The following is a 7,615-nucleotide window of genomic DNA, read 5'->3' as shown; positions in this document are numbered from 1 at the left end:
GCTAGGTTAGTAAGTAGTTTATTATATGACCACCGGGACGTGCTTTCAAAAAACAAAAAATACACGTGTTATGACCGTTTCCATGGAAACGGTTCTTATGGCAAAATCCCGACCCAGAAAGAACGAAACAGAACGCTGAGATCTGCTTAATAACTACCTTGCCATAAAATACAGGCTGCTACTGATAATATTGTCATTAAATATTCCGGATACTACAAAAACCTTCTCTAATAGGCCGGTAAGTCCAAGAATCAAAACTACTGCCAGGAGTAATCTGCTAGAATTCTATTACTGACCTGCTTTAGCACATGCGTCATACTCCTGCCGAAATTGTCTAAGTAGGACTTTACGCTATCCCATAATGAAAACAACTCTCTAATAGAAACAAATCTATATATTTATACTAGCCTTATTGTACAAATTAAAGAAAAACAACAACAGTTGGTGGGATGTTTTGTAGGAGTAGCATTACGTACCGATCAAAGTCAAATTCAATCGTTCTGATATAGCTTGATTGACAGTAGCTCCAGTAAAACTTCGTTCGAATTTCCTCGATTGATAACTTGGTTTTCCAAAGTGCATCAAATAATTTACACTCGCGAGTACCAAGTTACCCTACCAGGGGAGGGAGGCACTGAGGATAGCGACGAATGAAATCGGAATTGCTTTTTTTTGTGGGGCATTTCCAGGCGTACCCATCAAGCATGCGTGAAAATACATTACGCAGGCGGGATGCGGGAGATTTTAAATAAGTTAATGGCGGAATGCGGAAGAAAAAACTGAAAAACGTACTTCCTCTGTAACCTTCACAGTCTTTCTAAACAAATTTCTTAAACCACACTTTATGATCAGCTGTTTTCTTGGAATTTCTGGAAACACCCGAACATGCAATTCGTACTTTTCACTTTTCAAAGGGAACCTACTGTAGTAAGTAGCTAAAATGGTATTGTTTACTCTCTCAATTGACAATAATGTAGAGCTGTGACATTCATAAACACCGAAAACGAAGACTTATGGCTAACTCGAAGCTGTTTGATTCTGTGATGTCGTGGTCTGTTACAATGGAAATTGGGAAGAATGCATCGATCGCATCGATCGCATCGATCGTGGAAAGTTTATTATGAAGTGACTGACATACGTGATAAATTCACATTCTCTCGTATCTTAATAATGCGCATGAATAATTAAAAAAGATCGAGCGACATCAGCTAAATTCTTCTTAGCCTGCGAGCGAGCTCACGTTGAAGCACAAGGGCGCGTGGCATAGCAGCGAGCGAGAAATCCGGAAGCGAAGCCGCGACACGAGAAAGTAAACTTTGCGCCTCTTCACCATATTCCTTCCCGCCGGATCGCATTGCTCTTCGTCGCTCGCGCGCGTGACTCAAAGGTGAGCCTGCTCACAGGCTAAGTTCTTCTAAGGTCGCCCTCTGTCTTTAAAGCATGTCAGATAGGAAAAGATGTAACACACCCTAGATAGTTTTTTTCCTCTAGTCGCAGGGGAAGTAACTCAATATCATTTCAGTTTCTTGTTGAGTAATCATTGCGTGAATATCTGTGAACATGCTCAAATGTCACAAACGGCCTTATGACAAAATCACCTGAACCCAACAATTTCGTTTTTGTCTCCACTTGGCACGTCAGATGCTGTGAAACTGAAATTTTTTATGAATGTTAATTACACGAGCGACCCTATTAAGAACAGTGACACGCGGAAGTCTCTGTGCAATTTTTCTTGAGGAAAGCGGACGGCTGAACACAGACCACTGTGCAACGGTAAGTTACTCATTATTTTGTTTAAAACAATATTTGATTACAAGTTCGACTGATAAAAATTACCATACCAATTTTGCTCATTCGGGATATCGAAAAAAGCCTCCTCGTATAGTTGTGTGGCCTAGTGGCTATTATCTTGAGGTCCTAAATCAAATGCTCTTGGCACCAATAATTTGCTAGCAGATTGTTCCGGTGACCCACATAAGCAAATGCTTTATGTCCCTCTTAACCAGTTTTTCGAATTTACCACATTCAGAGTTGGGAGTAGACTGCAATGAATCAATCCACCCCAAGTAGAAGTGAACACCTTAATCATGACAGGTTGATCCTGAACAGAGGTTTCTTTTCGCCACAAACAGATGTTCTATAAATACTGTCCTTCCTGTACGGAAGAACAAAAAAAAAACAAAACAAAAACAAAAACAATATTACGTACCGCAAACACGAATTGAATCGTTCTTATATAGTTTGATTTAGCTCCATTAAAACTTCTTTCGATTTTGTTCGATCTTGATAACTTCAAAACCGCGTATTACATTAAGCTGCCGGAAGGACGAAAATACTAAATATAACGAGAAGAAAAAATATCAGGACAATTTCTTTAGACGGCCTCTCGAGGCGTATTTCCTGCCGCTTTAGACAAAATCCACTCCTCACAGTTCATTTTAGTAACACCGTGGAGTTAAGAAACGATTCGCAATTTGCTGTTTGTCAATGCGTATCCCGCCATTAACTATTAAAGAGTGCATATTATGTTTTTACGAAGAAGTGTCATATTTCGGATCTCGCCTCCTGTTCAAACCCATCGCGCATTCCACCAAGCCCCTGCGAAATATATATCATCCTTTTTCCTGAGTGTTTCATAGAATTCACTTTCGACCCTTTCCGATGTGAAATTCCCTGTGGTAGGTAAAAGTTATCCTTTATTTTTTGGTCTTTTCTTAACCAATTAACAATTGAATGTACTCGAGACTAATAGCAAACTCCAAGCTGTTTGGTTCTGTGACTTCAAGGCCTGTTACAACAGGAATGACGACGAATATCATCAACAGACTGACACAAATAGTAAATTTACTGGCGGTGACCCTGTATGTGAGATTGTCTTTTAATACTTTGGCATTTAAAAGATTGATTAACTGAAGTATCAAACCATATTGGTCATGACGAAATTATTCCGAGCGGTCTGGTTTTTTATATCGGTGAACATAGAAAAGGTCATAAACGGCCGAATGCAAAAATCACGTGCAGACAGCAATATCATTTATTTTGTTGTTCCGCTTATGACGTCAGATGCTGGGAAACTGAAATAGTTTTACGGATGAATAATTTGAGTGAGCAACAGAATTATTAACAGTAACACACAAACACGCTTCTGCAGTTTTCTTGAGGAGAACGGACGGCTGTATACAAACTACTGCGCAACGGTAAGTAAGTCGTTGTTATCGGCTTCTGCTAATGACATTTTACCATATCCATCTTGTTTATTCGGGATATCACGAAAACGTCCCAATTAATTTTATTGCCTCTTGGTTAAAGCAGGAAGGTCTCGAACGAAAACCTTTCCTAGCAGTAATCTGCCAGAAGAGGATATTTGAGCTGCCTTCGCTAGCTTAAGTTATTACTACACATCCTTCCCGACTTCAGGCTTGAGCCAATAGACTGCAATAAATCGATAACACACCTTTTATTATAGTTAGGTAAGGAAGAAATTGTCCATTTCCCGACCCAAGAGGACAATACACTGAGTTCTCCTTCCGATACCTTCCTGGAGGGGGTGGGGGAGGCACTTAGAACTACGAGGAATAAAATCTGACCAGTCAGTTTTATTTTGTTTGGGCTCTTTAGGTGCATTTTGTGTTTCGTGAGCTAATAACGTATTCCCTAAGAGATCGGTTTCGCTCGCACAAAAGTACAAAATACGTTTCTCACGGGAATGCTTCCTAGTTTTCAGTTTTCAAAGGAAGCTCCACTATGGTAAGCAGCTAATCTTGTATTGTTTGTCCTCTCAGTTGACAATAATAACTCGTTACCACATTCATAAAAAAAAAAAAAACATAGGGAAGGCTGAATTCGAAGTCGAAGCTTGTTTGTTCTGTGATTTCCTTAGCAGAGGTCATAAATGGCTTTATCAGTCAAAGTGCACGAGCATACGGCAATGTCTTTTTCGTATTTTGTTTCTCTTTCCTCTTGTGATGTCAGATAATTTGAAACTGAAATATTTTTGTGGAACCATAATTTATGCGAACAGCACGCTATACTGTAACAATGTCACCTAGACGCCCCTCTGCAATTTTTCTTAAGGAGAGCAAACGGCTGTACACAGTCTGCTGCGCAACGGTAAGTTAGTCGTAATTATATTTTGTTTCTAACATTGTATAATTTCGGCTTCCACTGTTAACAGTTACCATATCGATATCGCTTTTTCGGGATATCCCGAAAACCTCCTCATATAATTGTATGGCCTAGGGTTTATGGTCTCGATATCCCGAATCAAATACTTTTGCCAGCACTGCTAGTGCTCTATTAGTGACCTGCTTTAGCTAATGCCTCATGTCCCTACCAATCTGTTATGGAATACATTTAGGGTTGAGATAAGACTGCAATGGATCAAGAACACACCTCTATGATAGTCACTTTACAAAGACGTTGATCATCTCCACCAGGATTTTTCAAATGGGGGGTGGGGGGAGGTCACACTGTGTCAAAGTGGGAGTACTCAACAGATTGGCATGTCGTTTTTGCCACCTGTTGTAGGTTGTTTCCTTAAAAAAGGCTTACAAAAGGGAGAGTCACGGGCACCTTAGAACCCCCCTCCCTAAGCTACGCCCTTAAAGTAGAACCTAACTCTGTCACATAACGGGCTTCTTTCAGTTTCGAAATGCTGTACACATACTGGCCTCAGTGAAAGGACGATAACTAATACAAATTTGGCATGTTTTGCTCTAGCAACATCACGAACCAATCAAACTCGAATTAAATCGTTCGCATATATCTTGAATGAGCTCGACAAATATAAGTTGGATTTTCTTCGATTGATAATTTGGGTGTCGCAACAAATCAAACGAGGCAATGCAGGATAACGAATGAACTCTGAACAGTAGTAGTAGTGGTAGTAATATTTTTGTTTTGTTTTGTTTTGTCTGTTTGATTGTTTGTATCTTTGTTTTTTTGTGGCCTCTAGAGGGGTATTTCGTAGTCATTGAGCTAATGCGCGCTCCTTGGAAATCACTTCACTGAAACTTTAGAGTTAACAGAGAAAATGCGATTTTCTGTTTTCTATATTATTCTTCTGTATCTTACCATGAACTCTAAAAGAGTCGCGCCTCCAGCTCGCCGAAAAGAGGATATTATCTTTCCACCAAGGTATTTTTACCCCGTACCCTTTTTTAAACCCACATCCCGGATACCCACAAACGCATGCGTGATACGATCATCTGTTTCCTTGAAATTTGGGCTATCTCGTCGGCATATGAAAACTAAAGAGAGCAAAGAATGTAATACTTATTAGAATTACTCTTTTATTTAGCTGTCTTCCAGCTATTTTATTTGTGTTTGTCATTGTCTGCCTTTATCTTGCAGGGGAATTCCCTCACTCTTATTTCAGTTTCTTAGTGGTGGTTTCCCTTTGATGTCAAGATAGTGTAACTAAACACCGTAAATTTACATCGTACTTCAAAACATGAGCTTTAACTCTGCCACAAAAGTCAATATTAAATACTATTAAATCATTTCCTGTGGAAGAAATTTGCATGTATAGCGTGACAAATGTTATTTGGGTTGCGAGCTCTAACAATGAGTCACGCAAGAAAATATAGTCACGCGAATGAATGCTCGCTAGAAGTAACGCTTTTCGATATATAATCTGCTTAATTTCTTTTTATTATTGAAACAGTTACTGTTGTTGACGCGGTTTGATTTTGGATTCATCCTGTTGTTCTGAACAGACTGGTGAGTACAAATTAATTTATAGTAGGAGGATATCATTTAAAAGTTCTTCATAACTTGTGTGCAAGAAGCAAAACTTTGTTTATTGTGGAAGGTGCTGCATTCCCTAACCTGGGCTTAATTAATTTACCGTACTTCTGTACGAATTCAAAGGGTTCACGATTTACAATTGTTTTTGGAAGTGAAATTAACTACAGTGAAACCTGTATTTAGTGGACACCGTTAGGACCCTCATTAGTGTCCGCTTAATACATGGTGTCCGTTCAAAACAGGGTCTCATATGCGGTGCGATAATAGTCAACTAGTAACTCTTTTATAGCACAGTGTAACACAGTGTAATATCAAACACTGCTCATAGGACAATGTTCAGCCAGTAAATGCATCAATCTGGAATAATCGCTTAGCTTTAAAACGACATCGCTGAACAATGTTAAAGGAGTCTCAGCTAGACCTCTAGAAGTAAAAAGCTCTCGAAGTGTCCGCCTATTGCTGGTTTTGTGCAACTTGGTGTCCGCGTCCGCTTAACAGAGGTGTCCGCTGAATGCAGGGTTTTTTTGCAGTGAATGTGGGATGAAAATTTTGGGACTCCAGCTAGTGTCGACTTAATAGAGGGTTTCCACTTGACATGGGGTCCGCTTAATACAGGTTTCACTGTAAATGCTGTTTCGTAGAATAAGACAAGCGAACTTTCTACAAAGTCGATTCGACAGCCACTGCACAGATTAGACACAGATTAGACACAGATTAGCAGTATGGTTCAGGTCTTCCAAAACAACATTGTTAGCCATGAGACTGTCAACATTATTAAATTAAAGCTTTCCACTGTTCCTCTTTTTGTAATGGGTGACACGTTCAGGTGAGCTTAGTTATCGTAATCACGAGAAAGAAAAGAAATTTCGAAGACACTACGGAATTTCTCTTATTTCTTGCTATTTTACAGTGGAACTCTGTTAATACGGTCATCAACGGTCCATGAAAATTTGGCTGTATTAACGGGTAGGGTCAAATTTCATGGCTGGTCTAAATTGAGTGAGGTCTTAACATATGTATTACAATTGCACTTGTAAAAAGAACTGTTCTTTAATCATTACATACCATATTAACAATGGAAAGATGAACATAACTGGTTTGAGTGGCAGTATAAACGGGATAAAATTATCAAGGATTATACCGATTAGAATATCAGAATGTGGTCGTTGGCCGTATTAGCGGGGTGGCCGCATTAATGGGGTTTTCTTATAAAGAAAAGTATGGGCGTTTCACCGAGAGAAAAAAGGTGGCCGTCATAATGAGGCGATCGTAGTGTGGGGTTCCCATGTACTGGAAACAATTTTGGCAGAAACATTTATCCCTCTGTAAACGAAGTGATGCACGTTCAATTTGCCTTTAAAGCTATTGGACTTTCCCATTAGTATGTTGACAAAAAATGGAGATAGCAAAAAAATTAATAACACACTTTAGAAGAAGTGTTTTAGTTCAACTGGTTTGAGCCGCGTTTGAAAATAATACGAAATTTAATTTGCATTTTTCCTTGACTTCCACTTGCTTTGCAGGGAAACTCTTACAGTGTCTTTTCAGTTTCTTTCACTTTTGGTTTCACTTTCATCACAAGATCGAGAAACTGAATACGGTAAGTTTATAAACACCAAGCTGTCTGTGACTGATAGAGTTAGATGTACATAGAACAAATTATGAATCACGTGACTGATTTTCTTCATATTGTAAGAAGTATTAGTGAGTCAGCGAATAATTGTTCGCAAGAATCGTCTGCGCAGTGCTAATTGGTTTAACTTTTCTTTCTCTTCCAAGGAGCGAACAACAACATACAACAAAGAACTTTGTCTTGCTTAATAACCATTTCCATTCATTATCAATGCTCAGAAACCCAGTACACTTT

This window comes from Orbicella faveolata, unplaced genomic scaffold, assembly GCF_042242905.1.
Source record: "Orbicella faveolata isolate gen_17 unplaced genomic scaffold, um_ofav_v1 contig_26, whole genome shotgun sequence".
Classification (NCBI taxonomy): Eukaryota; Metazoa; Cnidaria; class Anthozoa; order Scleractinia; family Merulinidae; genus Orbicella; species Orbicella faveolata.
The sequence above is the reverse complement of the archived record's forward strand: the minus strand, read 5'-3'. Positions refer to the sequence as shown.